This window comes from Pantherophis guttatus, chromosome 2 (assembly GCF_059756535.1).
Source record: "Pantherophis guttatus breed Tessera chromosome 2, ASM5975653v1, whole genome shotgun sequence".
Classification (NCBI taxonomy): Eukaryota; Metazoa; Chordata; class Lepidosauria; order Squamata; family Colubridae; genus Pantherophis; species Pantherophis guttatus.
Window position 1 is genome coordinate 90,661,705 of NC_142064.1, and position 25,255 is coordinate 90,686,959.

Sequence of the window (25,255 nt, forward strand, 5' to 3'; positions counted from 1 at the left end):
CATGTCCAACTTTTTGGCTTGCCTAGGCCACACTGAGTGAAGTGAAATTGTTTGGGGCCACACATAAAATATACAGTATAATATAGTTAATGTATATAAACAACAAACTTCCTTTATTTTTGCATATTTTTATTATGAAATTATTGGGCCACATTAGTAGCTGTCCGGGGGCACACAAGGCTTATGGACCGTGGGTTGGTCATGCCTGGTCTACATCATGGTTAGAGTAAAAAATCCTTTCCTACTGTTTTAAAATTCCAGTATCAATAACTACCGTATTTTTCAGAGTATAATACGCTCTGGAGTATAAGATGCACCTTAGTTTTTGGGGAGGAAAATAAGAAAAAAAAAATCTGCCTCTGCCTACCAGCATCCATCGGTATTCATCTGGCTAGGGTCCAGTATGTGAGAGTGTTGAGGGCTGTTTGGAAACTGAAACAGTATTTGCTGTGTGAGCAACAAGGAAGGAGACAGCAAGGAGCCTGGGTATGGCTTAGCTCTGCAGCTCTGAGTCTGTGCATTAGTCTGCTGCTCAAAACTGAAACTCCTCTCCTCTGCTTGTGTTTTGCTTGTGTTGGAAAACCTGCTTTTGGTATTGTATATTTACTTTATATTACATATAAAGAGAAGTTATTGAATCCTGCTGAATCAGTTACTTGTGTGTGCTTTCTGGATGTGATTGCTCTGACAGTCCTTGCAGCAAATAGCGAACAGCCAGGTCAGCTTCAGCACATTATTGCAGTCTGATTGAGCATGAGCAGCTGATTGGCGGGTGGATCGGCCTCCCGGAATACCCCCAATCAGCTGTTCCAGGCTGCAGGGATTGCCACAGACCATTGCCTCCTCCATGCTTCATGTTTTTGGCTACATTCAGAGTATAAGACGCACCCAAATTTTCAGCCTCTTTTAGGGGGGGGGAAAGTGTGTTTTATAATCTGAAAAATACGGTATTTTAGAATGGTTGTTTTGCAGCTGCAAGTCCTCAAATATGTATTATGAACTCTTAACTATTCTTTTAGTATCCCATCTCATACAGTCATCCTCAGCTTTATTAGAAAAATAATCAACCAAATAAATCTTTATTACACAACATACATGATATAGAGGTTATGTACAAAGCCCTTGAATTTACAACCATAACAAAGTCTCCTAAATTACAGTTGTATCATAACATTTATAAAGTGGACCATCATGCAACCAACCAAATTTTATGACCTATTTTGCAGTAGTCGTTAAGCAAACATGGTCGCTATTGTCAAGAAAGCCCATTGTTTCCTTTGGGGCATTTTTGCCAAAAGAGGAAGTAAATACTAGGTTTTTTTGGCAAAAAAGTTGTAAATCGCATTCATGTGACTGTGGGATGCAGCAAAGAGCTATAAATGCAGGCCAGTTGCCAAGTGCCAATAATGGAGTCACATGCAGCCAATTGAAACTTTGGAACTGGGTCATAAGTACCTTTTGGTGGTGGGGGGGTCTATCATGACTCTTAATGGTTGCTAAGTGACCAGTTGTAAATCAAGGATTACTTGTAGTTGTTTTTTATGTGCAATTTTTCCTGATAAAAGTTTGTTTTCTATAAAGAAAACTACATTACATTAGAACAATATCTGACTATGGTTGAATTTCTTCATACAGAAGTAAATTATCTTTATCACTTAGTAAACAGCAAGTTTAAAAGTACCTGAAGTCCAGATTATTATTTTTAATGATAAAAACAGCAAACATGCCATCTGGTCAGGATAATATACAGAAGAAGAGTCTATTGTGTGTCATGGTATGTTACTTCTCTTAATTGCAGATCACGTATTGCTAAAACTCTAGCTAACAATATATTGTCTTAAATGCATTGCTATTCAGAGAGAGACTAGAAAGCCATGTTGTATGTGGACAGGACAGCAGGGAGGGAATAAACTTTTTAATAAATTATCTTATGCTTCTCAATCAGTTTCTCAAAAACTGAATGCTATATCCTCTTTCAATCCTTAAACAACAGTGAGGAAATGGATACAAATTAAAACTACTCAAATAGACCCATATAAATGTTATGGAATATGTTGGATTTCTTCACAACAACTTGCATTGTAAAATTAACCCAAAGGTCATGCTTCTTAGAACTCTGATGAATAATATTTATTCATGAGAAAATTAAAATAAAAACAGAAGAATTCCAGGAATTATTCCATTTTCAAATGAGAGGAATTATCTAAATAAAGGAAAGAATACTTCTCTCTTTTAAGGAGATAGAGCAATCACCTCTTGACCAACTGATAACTAGAGTTATTAATCTGAGAACCAGCTCTCACAGCAGTTTCAAAATGGAAGAAACATATGGAAGCAAGCTCCAAGATCAATACTTCAAGGAATTTCTGGAATTCAATCCCAATACTAGAAAGAATTATAGTATGAGTCCTTATTTTATGAAACACAGGCCTATCACAAGCCACACCTGAATATCACTTTAAAAGTGGTAGATAATGTAGATTCCAGTGAAAAACAAATATTCCTCCTTATAAGATAGAGGGTAATCAATACAGTTTTTATTCTGTAAACAGGAAAAAAAGCTTGGTACAACCACACAAGGAGATTTTTCTTTTGGAAAAGCAGCATTTCCAATAAAATTAAAGAAGGGTAAGACTGTTATACAACTGAATTTAAAAATCTGTGAACCTTTCTGAATATTCAAAATTTCTGTCTTACTATGACTTAAAAAGTGATATCCCTACAAGTCAGGGGTGAATTTCACTTACTTTCTCTACTGGTTTGCAAATGTGCGCGCACCATCGTCCGTGCATGCACAAAGCCTTCCGCACATGTGCAGAGGCTGAAAATCATCGCAAAAAAGGGATGTCATGATGTCCACGTGGGTGGGCAGGGCTTCACGCAGTCGGCCCTACCATATTGCGCAATCCGGATAGAACCGGATGAATTTCATCCCTGCTACAAATCCTAAAACTATATAAAGAGAACCTAATTAAACATTTGAATCAAAACATTATACTTGTTCCTATGCTGGCCTATGACTATAATAAAGATTTGATTTGATTATATTTGTTCATTGATTTATTGAGGAAAATAATCCAAAACTATATATTTGTGTGTAACAACATATGTGAACCTCTAGGATCATCAATTCATTTAACGGGGAAAATAGAGTCAGATGTTTCAATCAATATTTTTGCCACATACAAATATGCAGTTTTGGATGATTTTCCTCAATAAATCAATGAAGTATGATGTTTTTAATTCATTTGTTTATTTCGATTCTTTATCTAGCTTTAAGACTTATGTGGAGAACAAATAACATTTTAGGTCATATTTACGTTGAAATATTGAACACTTAATGTTCAATATTAAATATTCACAAACATTTAAGTGCAGTGTCTACACAGAAACTAATGTTTAATGTAGATGCTAACATAGAGATAACCTGTGCTATTGAGTGTGCTTATCAAAATTCTGCAATTAAAATCACAAGGATTAGAGTATCACCCCCAGTCAAAGCACACAAGAAAAAAGCTCTAAATATTATTTATTTAGGATATGTTCACCAAAAAGATAACGGCTAAATTTTTCCCTTTATAATTTGCTTCAATTTAAATATCAAAGCTGACTTGCAAATACACTAGGTAAAATATATATATTTCCATTTTGAAATGGGAGGCAAAAAGAAAACACTGGCCACAATCACACTCACAAATATATTAAAAAAAACCACACAATTTGGAGCCTGATTAAGTTTCTACAATGTGTTCTATATGGGTTTGCCTTGGGAAACTGTTTTGATCTACAACTTGTTTCAAAATACTGCAGCTGGATTGCTAACTGATATTGAAACAATATTTGTTTTTACATTTTTCTACAAAACGTTGTTGCGGTTTAAAAACTAACAAATTCTGCAACATTCTTTGAGCATGGCATTGATTTTAATTCAATGATTTGACTTTTGCTGCTTTTATCTCCCATCTTGTTTGGTGCATTCTTTATATTAAAATGCATTCCAGGAAGCAGAACAGTTGAATTAGGTCAACCATTAACCAAATAAAATGGGTAGTTGTTCTATAAAGGATGTCCTTCAAAAGTCTGCTTGATGAATTAGTTCTTTAGAACATGTCCGTCGGTCAGGTTAAAGTTGGTAGCATCTAAGGACTTTCTTTAAAGCTGCCCGCTTTATCCAAAGGTTTTTTTTTTTTTAAAAAAATCAGGTACCAGCAGGGGTGGGTTCTAAAATTTTTTTACTACCGGTTCTGTGGGCGTGGCTTATTTTGTGGGCGCTTGGGGGGGGGTAATGTGACTGGATGGGCATGGCCTTTTTTTTTTTAACTTTTAAAAGCATTTTTTCTACAACTTTAAGAGGTTGCAGAAAAAATGCTTTTAGAAGCCTCTGATCAGGCAACTCAGCTGGGATCGCCAGAAGCTTTTATAGGCTCCCCCCCTTTTTTTCTACAACCTCTTCTGCTGAAGAGGTTGTAGAAAAAATGCTTGAGCCAACTGAGCCACGCGATCATGCTTTTAAAAGTTTTTTTTTAAAAAAGCCTCTGATGAGGTGAGCGGAGTAAACGAGCAGCCACCGGGCCAGGGACCAGTTCGGGGCTGTGGCCAGCCAATGTTATTACCGGTTCTCTGAACTACTACAAATTTTTACTACCGGTTCTTGTGAACTGGTGCAAACTGGGAGCAACCCGCCCCTGGGTACTGCAAGTTAAAATGATATTCCCTTAAAAAATTGAGGGGGGGACAGAAGTTGATACTAAGGTTTCTTTATATCAGAGTAATCAGACTCAACCAGCCCAAATATAGTGGAGACTTTGCCTTTACCTACATTCCTCTTTGATAACTTTCCTAAACATCTTGGGATGGGAGGAGCAAAAACCATCAGTCATTATATAGTTGTATCAGATCTTTGAGAAGTTTTATTCCATTATTCCTTGCTTCAGAGCCTGGCATAAATACAAATTTATGTATTTATGTACAAATTGAGGCAGTGGTGAGACCTCTCTTCAAGAAACCTGCCTTGGATCCAGCTATTTTGAATAACTTTCGTTCTGTCTCCAACCTTCGCATTATTGCAAAGGTTGTTGAGAGTATGGTGGCACATCAGCTCCCGTTAGCCCTGGATGAAACACTATATCTGGACCTGTGCCAGTTGGGTTTCAGGCCCAAGTACAGCATGGAGACGGCATTGGTCACACTGGTGGATGATCTCTGGAGGGCTCGGGACAAGGGATATTCCTCTGTCCTGGTCCTATTAGATCTTTCGGCGGCTTTTGATACCATTCACCATGGTATCCTACCTCTCCAGCCGTTCGCAAGCGGTGTTGGCGGGGGGACAGAGGTCTGCCCCGAGGCCCCTCACTTGTGGGGTTCCTCAGGGGTCAGTCCTCTCTCCCCTTCTGTTCAACATCTATATGAAGCCGCTGGAGGAGATCATCCATGGTTTTGGGGTGGGGTATCATCAGTATACCCAACTTTTTATATCCACCCCGAATCAGCCCAGTGATGCCCTCGACGTGATGTCCCGGTGCCTGGAAGTGGTGCGGCTCTGGATGGGAAGGAACAGGCTTCAGCTCAACCCTGCCAAGTCAGAGTGGCTATGGCATCTCAGTTCCAAGGGAATATTCCATCGCTGGTTATAGGGGGTGAGGTATTGCCCCCTGTTGATAGGGCGTGCAACTTAGGCGTCCTCCTGGATTCACAGCTGACTTTGGAAGATCATATTACGTCCATGACCGGGGGGCATTTGGCCAGATTCGTCTAGTGCGCCAGTTGCGACCCTACCTGGACCGTGATGCCCTACTCACAGTCACTCATGCGCTCGTCACCTCCCAGATTGACTACTGCAATGCTCTCTACATCGGGCTGCCCCTGAAGACCACTCGGAGGCTTCAGCTGGTGCAGAATGCGGCCGCGCGGGTAGTGATGGGAGTGTCCCGACACTCTCATGTTACACCCCTCCTGTGGGACCTGCATTGGCTACCAGTTGCCCTCCAGGTGAGATTCAAGGTGCTGGTAATCACCTATAAAGCCATACATGGCTTAGGCCCGGGGTATTTGGCGGACCATCTGTGGCCAGCGACAGCTCCCCATTGTCCGGTGCGTTCCCACAGGGAGGGCCTCTTTGGGGTGCTGTCGGCCAGGCAATGTTGGCTGGCGACTCTTAGGGAGCGGGCCTTCTCTGTGGGCGCACCTACCCTGTGGAATCAGCTCCCCTTGGGGCTCCGGGTGGCCCCCAACCTTCGCTTTTTCCACCGTGGCCTTAAAATATGGCTATTTCGCCTGGCCAGCTTGGACTGAAGGGGTTTTAGGGGGGATTTTAATGGTTTTTATAGTTTTATAGAGTATTTTTAAAGGAAGGATTGGACTTTGTGTGTTTTATTGTTGTGAAATACCCCTGAGTCCTTTTGGAGATAGGGCGGCATATAAGTCCAAATAATAAATAAATAAATAATAGTAAATGAGAAGTTTCCTAACTCTAATTTTGCTACCAGGCAAAGATTTTCACTATTCATTTTGACAGAAAAATTAACACTTTCATATTACAAAATTTAATATTTATCTATTATTTAGTATTTCTCTTTGGTAGAAAGAGAGAGGAAACATAATTTTAAAAAAAAAACGGAGTTGTCAAACTCAGAATAAGAGTTATTGTGGTTATGTTTCACATGCAAATTTCATCAAGGTACTGAATTAACTATTAACAACTGGATTAGAAAGTCATTTAGTGTGATTCTTCATAGGTGTCTGCCCTTTAGACTTAATTCAAATGTTGACAAATAAGAAAAAAAATTATGAATGTGGGATAAGACAAGATCTAGTTTTTAAAATTTCCATATGATTTCCCAGTGTCTACTATCTTATACATCTTATAAGTATCTTATAAATACTGCTATTTATAAATCACAGTAAAAGTAAATAATAAATCCATGGAATAAGTGAAACCAGCACTACAATTTTATACTTTTCTATTCAAATGTCCTTTATTCTTAAATATGTGTATTCCCAGGCAATTGCATAAAGGCTTGTCCTAATCTATTTAAAATATACATGCATACAATAGATCTAGGAATCAACTCACAGACTGGTATTTATACTCCGATCACATTCAAGGAATCTATTATCTAATGTTTTCATAACCATCCTAAGAAGATGGTGCATGACAGAGATAATGTTTGCCCAAAATGATAAGCTTTATGGGTGAGCAGTACAAATCCATATGTAGTCTTCAGTGACTATGTTTCTGGCTGTTAAGCATCCAAAAACTGTATATTCTTGTCAATTAATCTTTTTCTTTCCTTCCTTATTCTCTATTTCCTTCCTTCCTTAACCTCTATTTCCTCCCTCCCTCCCTCCCTTTTTCCATGAGAAAGAACTAAATAATTCTAGTTTTTATTAAAAAGTCTAGGTCAAAGTCGAACATAGTCCACCATGAAATTTGAACCTTAAAGATAATAAAAACTGCAAGCTCCCACAGGCCATAGGTAGAAAAATAAGTTCCATTCAGACAAGCAAATTCTTGTATAATAAACTAGAACATTTCAGAGAAGCAACAAAACAAATTTAAAAGCCACATTTAGCTATGGTTTCTTAAATTCAAAGGTCCATAATATTCATGCATTCCCTGAGTTTTTATTTATTGTCAGAAAGAAACTGAAGTGCAATTTATGCATCTATGAAGAGAAGGATTTCTTTGATTGGAGATTAACTATGTAATATTATCTTGCTCAACAAAATAGTATGAATCAAAACTGAAACGGATACCTTAAAGCATGACTACTGTTTATTACAAAATAATTAGAGCAAAAGCAAGACATCTGGTAATACATAATTCACAGCATTTTTATGATTACTTCATTAACATGTGTCATCATTTTCCCTCCTGCCCATAAACGACTATGTGCAGAAATTATAGGGTGTTAAATCTCACAGTATATACCAGTTTCTTAATCAATAGTGAAAGATCAAAAAGAAAAAGACTAGAAGGAAAAGGGACATGAAAGAGCAAAGAGAAAATCTGTGAAATTACGAGACTTCCAGAGGAAAAATGGCAGACTGAAGATGCTTCTACAAAAACTAGACCACAGCAGAATGAGGACCTGGTGAGGAAACCAGCTCTTCACAATTCCTCTCTGGCCAAGGAGAATACTTCAGATTGCCCACAGGCACTCCAGACAATTGTTTCTCGGGAGGATATTGCAATGCTCCAGCAGGTAGAGAGCTTTGGAAGATGAGGGAATAGCCACGTTGCTCAAAATATGGTTGGCACCTTTAAAAAGATACTGGGTTCATATGATTCCTTTTCTAATCACTTTCAGAAATGGCTTGTTAATTGCTTTTCTGCTATTAGAAACCTTCGATCAACCAGTTTTACAGCAGCGGGTGATTTTTCTTTCAATCCTTAGTAAAAGAAGTGTTAAATACATGTTTAAGGATTTAATTTTTTTGAATAAACACCAAAAGGATAATTAAAATGATAAATGGACTAAATGTCCAGATAAATTTGAAATAAGATTTTGGAATTATTTGTGCCTAAAAGATGTTATTCAAAAGAAATAGTTAACAAGATTGAAAATGATTTGAAGCTGAATTTAAAAATGACAGACTACAAGAGTAAAAGAAAAAGAAGTTACACTGGACATACAAAAGGAATCGACTGATGTCTCTTAATGGATTTTTGCTGACATCAGGATTGAAATGATGAGAGTTTAAGTATTTGTTTATAGATCAGATAAGGGAAAAAGTGATTTTATGTTGTATTTTAAGAGGAGATCATAAGTTATTAAAGAAATTATATGTGATAAAGGGGGAAAAATTTTATATATTTTTTTCTTTAATATTTTCTTTTCTATTATTTTTCAATTTTTTATTTTTTCTTCTCTGCATTTTCTTAATTTTTTTACTTTCTATTAGTTTTATTGTACTTATGATTGTACTTTGTACTTAGTGTACTTATGCTTTTGAATAAAACTTCTATTAAAAAAACCAAAAACTGTGTAGTTGTACAGATTTGCATTTAAAAACAGAGAGGCTGCTTGAAAATCTGATACATAATGCATTCCATCTTGAAAGGAAAGGTGGGGTCATAAGTATCACATTTTCCCCAAAAGTAGTAGAATACTTATTTGGTAACACAATACACAGGGAACACTTTTTTTGGAAAGACTAAGTAGGTCCTACATTATCTAACTTTGCAAGTGTTGAAATCTGGACAAAAAAACGTCATCCTTATTTTAAACATTATGCCAGCAGAGAAGCTTCAACCTCTGCTTCCTCTGCAACCATCAATTATAATCCAACACTTCAGGGCCAATATATGTGTTATTGAGGATTATATCTACATACACACACACACACACACACACATGTATCAGTTGTTATAAGGTGTAAATTTATATAGTACTGTTTCACACAAGAAAGGCAACCAGAAGAATACAAAGCATGTCATGGCAGCCTATTCCTACAGGTGTGATGTACATGTACTGCAAATAATTCCAAGGTACAGAAACTTCTGCAAGCAGAGAAAAGCTGACAATTATGAGGTGTAGCATTGACCTGAAACTGGAGACACCAACAAGATAGTGACTCAAATGGAATGGACAAGAATCAATCTTAGATTTGTGGTATCTCCAAATAGACACTTAGTCTTTTATATTTAGGCGCTTCTTTTTGTCTAATGGATTGTAATTAATTCAACGATATCTCCCACCAACATCCCTTAGCGATGAATATTAGTTTGGTTATAGGAATCACCACTGTATTCATATGCAGCAGACAAGACACAAAGGATGGTCAAAAATTGTATTCCCCCCCCACCCCGGAATGGTTTGAATGGGATTATCCTATTCCCATGGAATGTAAATGGCCGTATGCTAACCTGTGGCCATGCAAAGGTTTTTAATCCATATAATATGACTCTATATAGTGGCTCAGACACTGAGTTTGTAGATCAAAAGGTCGGCAGTTCAGCGGTTCGAATCCCTAGTGCCACATAACAGGGTAAGCTCCCGTTACTTGTCCCAGCTTCTGCCAACCTAGCAGTTCGAAAGCATGTAAAAATGCAAGTAGAAAAATAGGGACCACCTTTGGTGGGAAGGTAACAGCGTTCTGTGCACCTTTGGCATTTAGTCATGCCGGCCACATGACCATGGAGACGTCTTCGGACAGTGCTGGCTCTTCGGCTTTGAAACGGAGATGAGCACCGCCCCCTAGAGTCGGGAATGACTAGCACATATGTGCGAGGGGAACCTTTACCTTTATGACTCTATAATCTGAAATTTTATTTGGATGGTCAGAACTGGTACTTTTAGTAGATTCCGATCCTGAAGATCAAAAAGCCAAAATCAGTCCAGGTAACCAAGCCTGACAAAAACATCCTTTTAATCAGCATTATTTTCCTGTCCAAATGCATCCTATTGCTTCTGTTCACTTAACTAGGCGGGAGTAATATTTAGCATTTTATCAAGCAGGCTTGGGAATTAGAAAAGCTAAATTGCTGAATGAAACCACCAGCTTTCTCAGGAAGACACAAGCAGCCCATTCAGTCCTTCAGTCAAGTGGTCTCCATATTTGTTGTCCCCCCAAAAAAACCTTTTTTTTAAAAAAAAGAGATGACAACAGGCACCTTGATTGGACTATTCATTAAAAAAATTAATTATAGATTCTAACACCCTCTAGAATGTAGCAAGTCAGGAACTGAAGCGTATCTTTTTAATCAGCATGCATAATGTGATTTCATCTCTGATTGGAGAATTATGGGGGTTGTAGTCCAGGATATTTGGTTAACACTAAGATTAGAACGCTGCTTTAGATATTGCCAAACTGGTTTCTTGGGAATACGGCGGCTCGAGTAGCCCTGAGCTACTTCTGTTCATTCTGGTGAGCAGGAGGAAAGATCCTGGTGATATAACTCATTGACTGTAACTGCGAGTCATCCCTAATTGTAAATTATGACCCATTCCTTATTACACAGGAAAGATTAGCCATAAGCAACATTTTTATAAAGCTACCTGCACGGGCACTGTTTATTCAAAGTATTTCGGGGATACAAGGAAACAGAGGAACCTGGACAGAAAAAGCCATGTAAAAACTTAATTAATATACTGCAATCCCCTTTGAACACACACAGGTGTTAAGTTCTACTTTGTTGTTAGCATGAATGGAGGTGCCAACTCTTACAAGGGAGCTAAAAACAACTGTACAGTTTTTGCAAGGTGACCATTATCTCATTGCACCTAAATGTAATCCTTGAACAATTACCAAAAGATTAGATTAAAAACTCAATTTTATTACCCCTCCCCATCTCCTTGCACTAATAAGTGGAGAGCAAGCAACAGAAGGTTCTTGCTATGTAATTTCAGTTAAATGTGTGCCCTCCCATCCCAGATGGTGCCAAGAAATGCAAACTACATCTCACATTGAGGTCTTAATAGTATTTCAATTTAATCATTCCATGGGAATGTTTCAGAAAGTTTGATAACATCTTATTCTTGGAAAACCTCATCTGTGCTTTCAGCTTAGTAAACACAGGAATATCTATGCTATACAGGTAGTCCTCGACTTACAACCACAATTGAGCCCAAAATTTCTGTTGTTAAGTGAGATATTTGTTAAGTGAGTTTTGCCCCCCTTTACAACCTTTCTTACCAGAGTTGTTAAGCGAATCACTGCAGTTGATAAATTAGTAATCCAGTTATCAAGTGAATCTGGCTTCCCCATTGACTTTGCTTATGAGAAGGTCACAAAAGGGGATCACATGACCTTGGGACACAGCAACGGTCATAAGTATGAACCAGTTGTCAAGCATCTGAATTTTGATCCCATGATCATGGGGATGCTGCAAAGGTCATAACTGTGAAAAACAGTTGTAAATCACTTTTTTCAATGCCGTTGTAACTTTGAACAGTCACTAAATGAACGGTTGTAAATCGAGGATTACCTGTATTAGCAAAGCAGAACTCTGATTATTATTCTTAAAAGCATCCCAATTTTCAGTTTACCTTAACGCTCTGCTGGCCAATTCTAAAGAACTCAAAAAAATGTTCTGAACATTCCCAGAACTTTTCCTACAAAAGTGTTACACCATATATGGCATTTTTACAGACTCCTTAAGTAACAGCACCGAACCAGTGCTGGTGACACAGCAGCTAATTGAACAGCAACGAATGTACAGAAAAGGAAGAAATGCTCCCCAAATCTATAGTAATGTCTTATTAAGAAACAATTGTGATGGATTTTCACTATAACATGGAAATTGCATAATTGCACAGTCTATTCTATATCATTTGCAGTGTTCTATACCCTTCCCCACTTCATAGTCATCACACAGTGTTCTCAGATGATTGCAGCTATTGAACAAAAGTGTCTCTGGGCTGGAGACAAAGGAAGGAATCGACACATTACAATGGAGCTTCATCAGAAGCTTAGGACTTTTCACATGACTGAATGCTTCCTTTTCTCCAGATTTTGTGAACCTCTTCCAACAACCCTTCCCAGCCTTCATTTATACAAAGCTTTTGGAATATTCTTCAGTTCCTTCAGGAGAAATAAAAAAAAGGCAGATAGGGGAAAAAAGGGGGGGTAGAGAGATGGGTGGGGGGAGCCAAGAAATGTGCGTCTGGGCTGAACTTTTCAGATGATAAAACACAAAGGTGCAGCTTTATTACAAAATGGGAAGGCTGTAGTGTAAAGGACAAGATGCAGAGCCTGGAGTGGGGAGAATCTGTTTAGACTTCCTGCACTGGCATGAAATGGCTGCTTTTCTTCCTAGTGCCAACTCCAGGGCTTCATGTTGACATTACACATCCTCTGCTACAGAACCACCCCCATGTTACTGCTTGCCCAACAGAATTATCTCCTGTGTCACAGCAGTGGTAATAGATCTGCTGGCTCTGCAAATCCGAAAGGCACTATTTCAAAACTCCAACATAAGCAGCCACGGAGCGCATTTTTCAGAAACACGGAGTTAATCTGTGGGGCACCCTCAGCAAGACATTACCTGCCCTAACCTTCTGTTAGCCAGATGGTCTCTTTTCCCCCAAAAACCCCATTAAAACTTCACTTCATTAAAGCAATCTGTTTTTTTTAAAAACCAAGCATAGAGCACATCGAAACTACAGTCTTAACGTAGAGTCTGCGTGCGACAGTGCACCTGGTCTATCTCCAACTGGACTGCTGAGAAGAACATGACCTCAAAGAATAACTAGAAACTGTAATTCGCACTAGCAGGGAAGAAAAACACAGAGCCACAAATGAAGTGATGTGCCAGATTGAGCACCCTGACAAGATAAACCACATATATTTTGAACAACTGCACATTTCTCTTTTTAAAAAGCCATGGAAGAACTTCTCCTTCATCTAATATCCAGTATTTTAATTGCAAAACCTTTGCAGCAGTCTTTAAAACCAAAAGTACATGTTTACAAAAGCTCTTTGTAATATTCCCTTGCTACCCAAGTGATCAATATAAACAAGGGTGATGAAAGAAAAGAATATGGTTGAGTGTGAATGGAATGAGGGAAAAGGTTCTGCCCTCATAACTTTGTCTGCTACAATATGTACCGATTCTCATCAACTGTTCCAAATTTAGCCAAATGCTCAATTGTTCTGTTCTGGGTATCCAAAGTATTTATCTTAATCGAAAGAAAACTATCAGGTGTGAATCTTCAGGTGACCCCAATTTAACAAATACAGTTTATTTAAATAACCGAAAATCATACTCTTGTATTTTAGTTTTAAATTCTGACTAAATGGAAAGGAACAAGTCATGAGAAAACCATATGGTTTAATTTCTCCTATTGCTAACCATGCTAAATCCTGCTATACTCTAGGACTAACTTTTTAGGGAACAAAAAATATCTTTTAAAAAACACAAGGTAGTTTTCTGTTAAAGGAAAAAGGAAGCAAGTTCATCAAAAGAAACGCACACAAGCCCATAATAATAATAATAAAAACAACAACAAAAGGTCATACCTCTTGGATCCATAACTATACTACGCCAATATATTACGACATCCTAGCTTCTTGGAAAAAATTCAATGTGTATGAAGGCCAACACCAGCTAAGGAACTGGCAGCTGCGACTTCACATTGTTGTGAACAGATAATAACAACATTTGCTTATCCCAGGTCCTTGTGAAGGCCTTGATAGGTGGATAAAAATGCCAAATCAAGTCCAAACATCTGGCTGACTGTGAGATCAATCATAATATAATGGGAAATCAGAAACTGAAATTCATTAACAAACATTACAAGAATTTCAATAGCAATGGAATTTGGCCTAAGGAAATGTGCTGCAGGAGCAATAGGGTTAAAAATCACAAACACTGATGGAATTAAATACCACATGGCCAAACCATTAGGAGCCATTAGGACGAAGCCAACAAGTGCATGAGTGTGTTACATATGGATAACAAAAACCATGGACAAGTTAAAAATATGATTAATGAAGAATACATTCAAAGAGTGAGAAATCTGCTAAAGACAAAATTGAATAGTGGTAACACCCTCAAAGACATGAATACCTGGCCCATACCTGTGATATAAGGCACTGCTGGAATTATTTAACTGGACACAAGCTTAACTAAGCTTAATAGTTTGGACTGAAAAACAAGAACACTGATGAATATTCATTATGCATTATATCCCTGTAGTGATATCGATAGATTATATACCTGCTCCAGAGAAATAGAGGCAGAGGTTTATTTCAGGTCAAACAAACTGTTGAAGAAGAAAAATGTGCCTTGGCTGATTATATAAAACACAACCAAGCACAAGCATTGGTGCAAATTAAAAATTGGAAAACTTCCTGAATGTACACCAAACAAAAAATGAATATTGAAATAATGTAATAAAAACACAGACAGAATGCTGGAAAGGAGAAACATTACATGTTCAATTTCTACAAAAGATCAAGGGGAAAGCAGATAAAGATAAAACCTGACAATGGTGTACAACTGGAAGCCATTCTTTAAAAAAAAAAGAAAAGAAACTGAAGGCTTGATTTTGGCTGCTTAAGAGCAGGCTATTAAAATGAATGCAATCAAGACCAGAATTGAAAAATAATCAAATGATTCAAAATGCAGATTGTGCAAAGAAGCAGTAGAAATAGTAAATCCTATATTCAGCTCGTGCAAGAGGATTGCACAAATTGATTATAAAAAACAATAACATAACACACTTGCTAAAATTATTCACTGGAACATCTGTAAAAATTATCACATGCCAGTAATGAAAAAATAGGATAGTTGAAAATGTAGTAAAAAATGAGGAGGTTAAAATATTGTGGAATTTCCAAATATAAATGAACAAAATCTTGGTTCATAATACATCAGATTTACTGTGATTAAAAAGAAGAAAATATGGATAACTCATGTGACAATACCAGGGGATAGTAGAATAGAAGACAAAGGACAAGAAGATCATAAAGTATTAAGATCTAAAAATTGAAGCTGAAAGATTATGGCACAATCAGCCATGGTGGTCCCAGTGGTTATCAGCACAATGGGTGCCATACCAAAAAAATCTTGAAACACTTAGAAAAGTTGCACATTGTCAACATTTCCATCTGTCAATTATAAAAGGCCCCACTACTTGAAGCCACACTACACCAATACATTACAACATCCTAGATTATTGGGAAGCATAGGAAGCACACCACCAGCTAAAGAATTGGTAACTGAGGTTCACATTGTTGTGTATATAAAAATAATCACTAATCATAGTTGAGACTACAAGCAATGTTCTCAGAATCCCGGTTCCAAATTAATTTTAAATTTAATCTGCTCAAAATAAATGGTGTGAAAGAAAAAGAATGCCTCTGTTAGGTCGGAACTTACTTATGTTACACTTACTGTATTTAGAAAATATATGTTTTTCCCATAGTAACACATCATTCCCAACTAGGACGAACATGGCAATTAGGATACTTCAATGTGCTTTTTGAACCCCTGGGTTAGGAATACTAGTAGAGATCATTTTCTTCTTCTTTGGTTCTTGCAAGATAGGAAGAGTTCTCAGAACAGATTTCCAGAGACATTGAATATTGTTTTTGCATATGAAAACTGCAGCAAGATTATTGCATGTACACAAATAGAAAGAACTGGCAATACCTACAAGGTAGGAATGGCTGGTGAAGAAGACAGAACTTGTCAAAATGGTTTGTTTCGTTAGAAAAGAGACAGTATCTACATTTATGGATGACTGAAGATCCCTTATGGACTTTTTGCATAAAAAAGAATAAACTTATGCTTTATGGTTTTGATGATTATACAAAGATTATAGAAAGAAGAGAGGCATGATGTAACTTTAGAGAGTGTTTAAAATGTAATTAATTGTATTTATAACTGCTGTGTAGATCAGGAGCCACATCTTTATAATTTTATTTCTTTTTTTCCTTTTTGTTTTTCTTCTACTTTTTTTCTTTCTGCTCTTTCAGCTTTTTTTCTTTTCCCCCTTTATCTTTTTCTTGTTCTCCTTTAATATATATTAGTTCTTATTGTTAAAATTTTCAATAAAAATTATTTTTAAAATTGAAAACCTTATTTTTATTTAAAAATTATACACAAACACATACACATACAGAACAGACATCTTTTATAAAGTAATATTACTCTGTAAAGGATAATGTATTTTGGTGAAGTTAGCTGGTATGATGGTAAGAGTAACAGTAGTACTAATAATAGTACCTATTATACTATTCCTTTTCAGAATAAGCAATATTATGCAAAGTGTAGAAAAGGTAAAAAAAACAACACCAAATAAATGAAAGGCATGATCAATAACAAAGAATATATAGCTAAACTTAATTTACACTTACACCTTTTTATTTATTTATAATATTTAGAGACCACTCATGTTTCTCATGGAATATCTCGTTTACTATATCTCATCCTGCTTATTTAACTTTGCAAATAATCTTTGCTTCCACCATGGCATTACTTGCATATGTTAAATATACTTATATACACACCCACAATCAAAACATTTCTAAGAATTTCTTATATATTTATCTATAAATACCTAAACAATCCTGGATATCATATATGCTGGTCTTATTAGCTTCTCAGTGTTGAACTATTTCTTAGCATTTTGTTTATTCTTATAGATGCTTTATCTTCTCTTATCATATTCAGAAATCAACTTTCAGCTCCATAATCACGCAACACATCCTGTACTTCAAGTCTACTCATTTTATCATGCATGTCTCTAAATCAACAAACATATAGTAAACTCTCTTCCTCCCATTCATGTATTTCTCAAAAATAATAATGATGAAAATAACTCCTAAATTAACTTGATAAAATATCAACTTATTTCACCAGAACCATTGTCCTTTCTACACTTCTTAACAAAATGCTAAGGTTGATAAACCAAAATAAAGTCTATAACATCCAGTTAGAATTTAGCTTTGAAAAAACTAGCTTAAGATTATCTAATATCAAAACATGGCAATATTCCACAGATGCACTTACACACACCCAAAGTGGCAACGTTCTTCTGTATATGGTAACAGAACCTCCAAAGTACCATTAGATAATCTGAAACTTCATCTACCAAACTGACATGATAAAAATAGCTTACCAACCCCTTGAAGTCTCAATAGACCATTTGATATAGCAGTATAGCATTAGCAAAGCCAAGTAGACATCAACTCTTAAAATAAACAACTCTACAGTGAAGACCAGGAGTCTGTCACACCCTACATCACCATAGATGAAATGACTTGAGAACCACCTGAAGGAACATACAGAAGGCTATTTTAGACCAAGAGCAGCATGTAAGTTATGCATTGGCCAACATCATCTGCTTTCACAATATGCATTACAGATTAACCGAACAGTAGTTATCATGATTTTAATGTCCTAGCTGCCAGCTTCTAAGAAGAAAATATAAGAAACATCAACTCGATGAAAACATTGGTGCTACTGAAATATCCAGTAACCAAGCTTTCTATTCTAGAAAATTCCATTTCTCCTAACAGTTGGGGGTCACAGATTGAAATGGTAGACCAAAAGTAGTCTCTTTTCTATGTAAAACTTTCTTAATTTTTTAAGGATCACGATAACTTATAAAACTAGTAACGTAAATTAAATGAAAGAATTAAGAAGCAATTAAGTTAAATTTCCTCATATTCAAACCCATCTTTGCCAGAAATGTCATAGTGTTATGCTCATTCAGCGTCCTCCGTGGTATGGATTTTCACTTTAGACCATTCACTGTCATGATCTACAAGTCATGAACAACATATTATCTCCTCTATCTCATTCCTTTGTACCAAATGCAGAAATAATTTCAGTCAAAACTATTTTATAATATATTTAAGAAAAAAACCCAACACATAAAATAAAGGGCCCCCCATAAAACTAAATACTAATTAGTGATAAATGAAGATATAGCATGAAAAAGAGAAACTTCAACTATACATACTATACCATCAATTTCTTACCCCACTGCGTTTCAAATAATATTGACCTTGTACATCTCCATAATCACTCAACCAGCATAACCACATTGCCATCTCAACTTGAGGAAGTCAGCAATAATGAAAAGGCAATAAAATGTAGTCTTACGTTATCTGATGTTGTTAACTGGACTTCACTTGTTTCACCAAAAGTAAACCTAAAATACAGATGTGGCCTCAAGGCCATCAACTCCTATAGGTTACTCAGAAGGCAAGGGCAAGCCACTTCTGAAAAATGTTGCCAAGAAAACTTCAAAGACTAATCCAGGCAATCACCAGAAATCAGCACTGACTCAAAGGCATCAAATTAAGAGTTTCTAGATACAGCTGATGATTTTCTTACGTCTGCATTCTAAAACAAGACAACATTGCTTCCAGGAATACTCGCAGCACTTTCCTTCCCTTTTCAGAGCATGTACTGCATTTTCAGAATTACAGCTCACTTAAAAATCTTTGCATAAATTGCAAAGGCTCCTTGAAAAATAATCACATCATCCCCTTAGAGGCAGCTCATCAGTGACATCACCAATGCACCTTAGAGAAAGGTGGGATTGCTCATTTTCCCTCATATGTTAAGATGTACAAACAAAGGTCTTGCCAAATAGGGTTAATGTGATCGATTCAATAGATAACTTGGTTTAAAGGATTTCAGAGGGAAATCTGGAAGACAAGATGCTTGAAAAGCTTTGTCTGTCACTTCCATTTTTGCTGTATGGGTAGAGCAGTTTCACCTGCAGGATGCTAAAGCATATGATTAATGGACTTTCCAATTGCACACTAAAGCAATGCCTTCAATGAACTAGGTTAATTTTGAAGCGGTGAAATATTTTATTTTCTGACCTATTACTGCAGCTAAGCCTTGAAATTCGCACTTGAGGTTAGAGTGCCTTTTCATGTCTGTTATGGACTATTGGCTAATATCCATCCCTGAACAGTATGATTTGGCTGATCTCGGATATAAAATGGGTAAAGATAATCAGTATCTCTAGCCAAGTGGATCTGGCAACAAGCCATTTTGGAAAAGCAGAACACCATATCCAAACAGTGTTTGAAAAAACCTCTAGGAAAAAGTTGCTGCTTACCAGTTGCGTAAGAGCTCAAAATCTTAATGTTTCCAAATGGCATACCTATCTTGGCCACAATCTCTAGATATGACACAGAACATTTTTGTAGGCACTCTTTTCCTATTAATACCACAACTATAATTATGACTTCACAGAAAGCATGAGAGTTATACTCACATTGCAGCTTCTTCCATAATCACAAACTCTAGATCTTAGTTCACAGCTTAAATCTCCTAACTCTTTACCAACAAGACAGCTTATTTTTCTGTTCAACTGCCAACAGCTGTCAAAAATATCATGGAACCAGACAGTGTCCACATATGACATTTCCAATTTTAGTACCAAATGGTCTTCTCATTTGAAATCTACTGATTCTACTTCTGCAGAATCTTTCATAAAAGTCTACCTTCTTTTATAGTCCATGATTAATTACCCAGTCTCTTTCTCTAACACAGATAGCTTTGTTACCAGAGATTTTCCACTACATATTGCTTATGGAATGTTTTAACCTACTTTGTGCTTGCTTAACAGCTCTGCCTGCCTTCTGCTTCAGTGTCTCCTGTTTCCGCTTCCTGACAGCGATCATTGCATCTTTGAAAGCCAACCCTATAAGCTGACATTCCAGTTTTTAGGTTCCTTCTAATACTTTCCATTAATAATAGTCATGCAGTGGGTTTAAACATCACCTATCTTCATTTTCAAGACAGTTTAGATGCTTCGGGTGTCAGATGGCTTTACAGGATGTCAGTCTCACAAGACTGTTATGTCACAGGTAATTCCTTTCCCTTGATAATTACTAAGTAATTAACTGTAATATAAAGTGGTAAAGAGAGAAAAGGAGGCAGCAAGATGGGAAATACACAGCAAGCTCTTCCTTCCATCAAGCATTTAAATAAAAACTTTACAGACCAACCTAGTACTGAGAAATATTGAGGAACTAAAGAGTTTCTTGGCTAAAGCTGATCCAATCCACTTTCACTTTTTTTATGACACTATGAGACATTTGTTCCCTTGAAGCCTTTTGGAGCAGATTGCCTTAATTCCCTATCTACCAATGTATTTATTTTTTAAAAAAAGGATCTTAATGCTGAACTACATGGCAAACCCACAGTAAGAATTCTTAATATATGCAAATCACTCTGAATGCTTTAAAGGAAAATATTAAGTAATAAACATGACTGTCTTAATTTTACACTGCTTACAAAACCTTTATAGCTTATGATTATGATTTCGGGAGTAATTTCCCATATACTCATTCCTAGTGAAGTTTCAAAAAAATTGACTTTAACTACTCCACAAGTTTTGTCCCCAATGAATTATTCTTCAGTAGCAAAGTATTTCATTCCCCTAATCAAAAACACTGTTTTGTTCCTTTACTAATCACTTGCACGTTCCCTCACAAAACAATGGAGCTTCTTAGAACACTTACAACTTCTGGGAAAGGTTTTTCTCTTCTTGGAGCACGAAGAGGCCACCAGGTCACCTCATAAAAATCTCTCCTCCAATCCAATGTATATGTTTGGTTTACCCCCCTTCTATCACATGGCTCGAAGCTGTGTATTAAAAAAACAATGTTTATCTGGTTTGCCACAAAAACATACAGAAACCAGTGGAAACAATTACTTGCTCTTTGTTACAGAACTGTTGATGAGATTCAGCCAAGCAAACGGGAGCATTTCCCCAAACACTTAACATGAACTGAATGCCATAGCACAGGACGGTGAACAAATAAAGTGGCACCTAGTTCATGTTTTATAGATGGAGAAATTTAACTGCTGACACCATGGCTATTCATATGTGGACACCAGTGGGTTAATATTTCAAAATTTATTATGACAGGGTCCATAATTTTTTTAAAAATCCAGCTAGGAACCTTTTCTTTGCACGAAATATAAGTTAATTGAACAGTGATCAGTTACTCACTTCATTGCTATAGGATACCACCATATCTACCCCATATAAATAATGCCAATTATATTCTTGAATATTATTTCAAACCTATTTTTCATCTTTAAAAGCTTAACGACCATATAAAGATATGAAAAAAATTAACACTATTCTTCAGTCTTCAATTATATTTAGCCCAACATAGGAATCCTAATTAACCCTGATTATGCCCTATTAAAATTAAAGTTTCAGAAATATGTCTTATCAGGTATAATATGTCGTAGTTCCAGTCCAATAAAATACTGGACTGTTCCTATACAGGTAGTCCACAACTTACAACCATTTATTTAGCGGCCATTCAAACTTAAAAACAGGGCTGAAAAGTGGCCTTATGACCAGTCCTTGCACTTATGACCATCTCAGCATCCCTGCAGTCACATGAATAAAATTCAGGCCTTTGATAAACTGGCATGGTTTTATGATGGTTGTAGCATCTTGGGGTCACCTGATCACCATCTGAGACCTCCCCAGCAGGCTTCTGACAAACAAAGTCAATGAGGCAAGCCAATTCGCCTAATGACTGCATGATTTATTTATTTATTTATTGGTTCGATTTATATGCAGCCCTTCTCCAGAGACTCAAGGCGGCTTACAATACGTTAAGCAATAGCCTTCATACTTTTGTATATACCTGCTTAGTAGGGCTTTCGCCCCCCCCCCCAAAGCAGTGTTCTTTTTTATACAAAGTCAGCTTATTGCCCCCACAATCCAGGTCCTCATTTTACCTACCTCAAAAGGATGGAAGGCTGAGTCAACCTTGAGCCTGGTGAGATTTGAACTTGCAGTAATTGCAGGCAGCTGGTGCTAGTTAACAGCACTTTAGTCTGCTGTGCCACCAAGGCTCTGATTCATTTAATGACTGATTTGTTTAATGACCATGGCAAAAAAGTCATGAACTAGGGTCTGACTGAATTAACAACCATCTCACTTAGTAACAAAAGTTCTAGTCCAATTGTAAGTTGAGGACTACCTGTAATCTGTACTTATGGAATGAGCCCAATTTTTGTTGATTTGGAATAGGGATCAAAATCTCATCTGGAGGGAGGAGTATAATTTCAATATAGCTAGAATAAACTTCAGGGGTAGCTAAATCAACAGACTAAGCAACGAAGCAGAATCAATCAGTTGGCTACTTTTTGAATAGAAAAGAATGCTCTTAAATTTCCCTGGCTTAAGACACTTTAAATGTTATGAAATTATAACAGATCCTCTTGTTATAAAGTAGCACATAAATCAAACCAGCTTATTCTAAATCAAATTTCTAAAGATAACCGTCCCGTTTCGTAGTGCTTGCAGGATAGCCTTTCATAAATTAAGGGAAACATCCAACATCTCATGTTAGTTAGGGCTGTGAGGGCCACATGTGATCCATCTGGGCTTGCTAGCTAGTAAACATTTATAGGCCAAACAATAAGAAACCAAGGGTCAGATCGCTCCATTTCCTGGGAGAAACCTCAGGGTGCTTTGAAAACTTTCTGACGTCTCCTAGAAGAAAAATCCTTTGGTGAACAAGAATAATTCTATGCTTTCCAGTAAATTAATGCTGGAATCACTTGTCTCTATTGGCCAGGGAACAAAATATATCAATTATAATAAGAAAAGTACTGGGCATAATTTCCACCCAAAAATAAATGTGTGCAGGTACACCTTTTCATGCTCGACTTAGATCATAAAGAACGTTGAAGAGTTTTTGTTTTTCAAAAGCATACTTCCTATGATCTAAATTATAACATAGCTCCCCTATTTTCTAATTCCTTATGTTTGGAAGTGAAGACAGTAGCATAAAAATGATTCAGAGACCATTTTGAGAGACGAAGGAAAGAAATCATTCAAATGCACCTCTGAAATTGTGTTCTTTCAAGCAACACGACTGTCAACGTTGTGATAATTACCTTCTGTCTCCCTTTCTCCTCCTCCTCCTCTCAGCATTGGCATACAAACTATGCTATTTTAACTTCTTTCCTGTTCTCCCAGTTCTTCTGGAACATTTTATTTTCAACAGTAAACTCATCTGGAATATTGCCATGGTGAGGTTCATCCATTGCAATGTTAACTGTGACTTTCCCAACAGCAGATATCACCTTTATGTTTCTCGGTGTCCCAAACAGCTTGCTTTTTTAAACAATGGGGGAAACTGTATGGTTTTAATTCTAACTTTTCAACGACTAAAAGCTCACTTCTAGGACATAAGAAGATATTTTTAAATCTTTCTAAAAAGCAGAAGACCTGTAAGACCACGATAAACAATCGCAGCAATGTAGACATAATTTCATAAAACTTGCTAATTTTTCAAGAATGGGCCACTTTCATAACTCATATCAGAGCATCAAGAAATTCATTAGTACTCTCATATACAAAAACCACAGCTTCAAGAAGGCCACATTTCCAAAAACATCCAAAACTTATGGTCTGAAAAGCCACCTCTAGTTATTTATAGAAGCAGATCATCTAAAGTTGTTGCAGTCTTTTGCTGTAGATAGTATTTGTGCATGTTCTATGTTCTACTTCTTAAATACATATCTATGCTTTCCAAGCAATTCATTGTAATATATTTCTAGATTTATATTGCAGCCTAAATCTTCCAAGTGCAATTGCTGCCACCTCTTGCAATTAAGAATTTCTTAAATGCTCTCTCATTTCAGGAGCTTTGGGATTAACCATAGCTTTGACAAAAGCCCAAACAGATGAGAAATTGCTGTTCTTTTTCACGCAAGAGGCTGAAATACTTTTTGAAAAAGTAAACCATCATAACCAGTATGTCCATTAAGTGGTGAAACAAGGTCTTATCCATCTAATATGTACACACTGACCTTATCCTGCTAGTATGTCCACAGTGACATTATCCCAAGGTTGTTACTAGAGTGCACCAGGATTCCTTAATGTATCTTCTATTAATCTGACAGGTTATAGAAGATCCCCAAAATTATAATCCTAGATTAGAGAAACTGCAGCTTTCCAAATAGTACTGAATACAACTTTGCAGCATTGTAGCATTGGCCATGGTGGGAGTAGTCATTGAGAAACTGTCCTGAAAGTGGACAGGATTTACTAACAGCAGTACCTTCCATCCAATTCAAGAAGTATAGCAACAGCACTATCATTTAGACTTATATACCATTTCACAGTGCTTTATAGCCTTCTTTAAGCAGTTTACAGAGTCAGTATCTTTCCTCCAACAATCTGGGTCCTCATCTTACCAACCTTGGAAGGATGGAAGGCTGAGTCAGTCTTGAGCCAGTGGAATCAAATTGCTGACAGCTGGCAGAATTGACCTGCAATACCGCATTTTAACCACTGCGCCACCACAGAAGGACACCATGGAAATTGATTGATTTTTCTGCCACCTTGCATGCAAAAGTGGAATACTTTTTCATATTTAATATAAAGATCAAGAGCGGTGTCTACGATAGCAGAAGTTGGAAAATACTTTTCTGCAACTCAGTCTTATGGTAGAAATCAACACTGAGTAGTAGCACAGTCCGATTCAGGAAAAAGGTAGCCTTCAAATCAAGAGGGATTACTGCAACTGTTGGAATATTTTCCAGAAATAGATTGAAAATCTAACTAATTAACATATTTTTCAAAATCTTCAAAATTAACATAACAAAGGAGGACTTTCCTAGCATATCAATGCAAAATGATCTTCCCTAACTTATCCCAACAAGGTGTTATCCAGATGTGTTGGAATTCAACACTCACATTTTCTAGGGAAGGCTGTTCTACATATTCCTACTATTTCAGTATGAATAAATATCAAAAATCATACTGTGCAGTTCAACTGATGGTGCCAGTTG

The 25,255-nt window shown here is 36.8% G+C and overlaps 1 protein-coding gene across 24 annotated transcripts in view; it reads right to left on the minus strand.

Annotated features, from left to right (window-relative positions):
• ZNF462 (zinc finger protein 462) overlaps positions 1-25,255 on the minus strand; it is a 175,035-nt gene that overhangs the window by 143,127 nt on the left and 6,653 nt on the right. For 19 of the 24 annotated variants that reach the window (XM_087886398.1, XM_087886397.1, XM_087886395.1 and 16 more), the window contains exon 2: positions 20,944-21,067. The exons of the other annotated variants lie outside the window; for them this stretch is intronic. The gene's annotated coding sequence lies outside the window, so the exon portion shown is untranslated. The remainder of the gene's footprint in view (positions 1-20,943; positions 21,068-25,255) is intronic. 24 annotated transcript variants of the gene reach the window in all.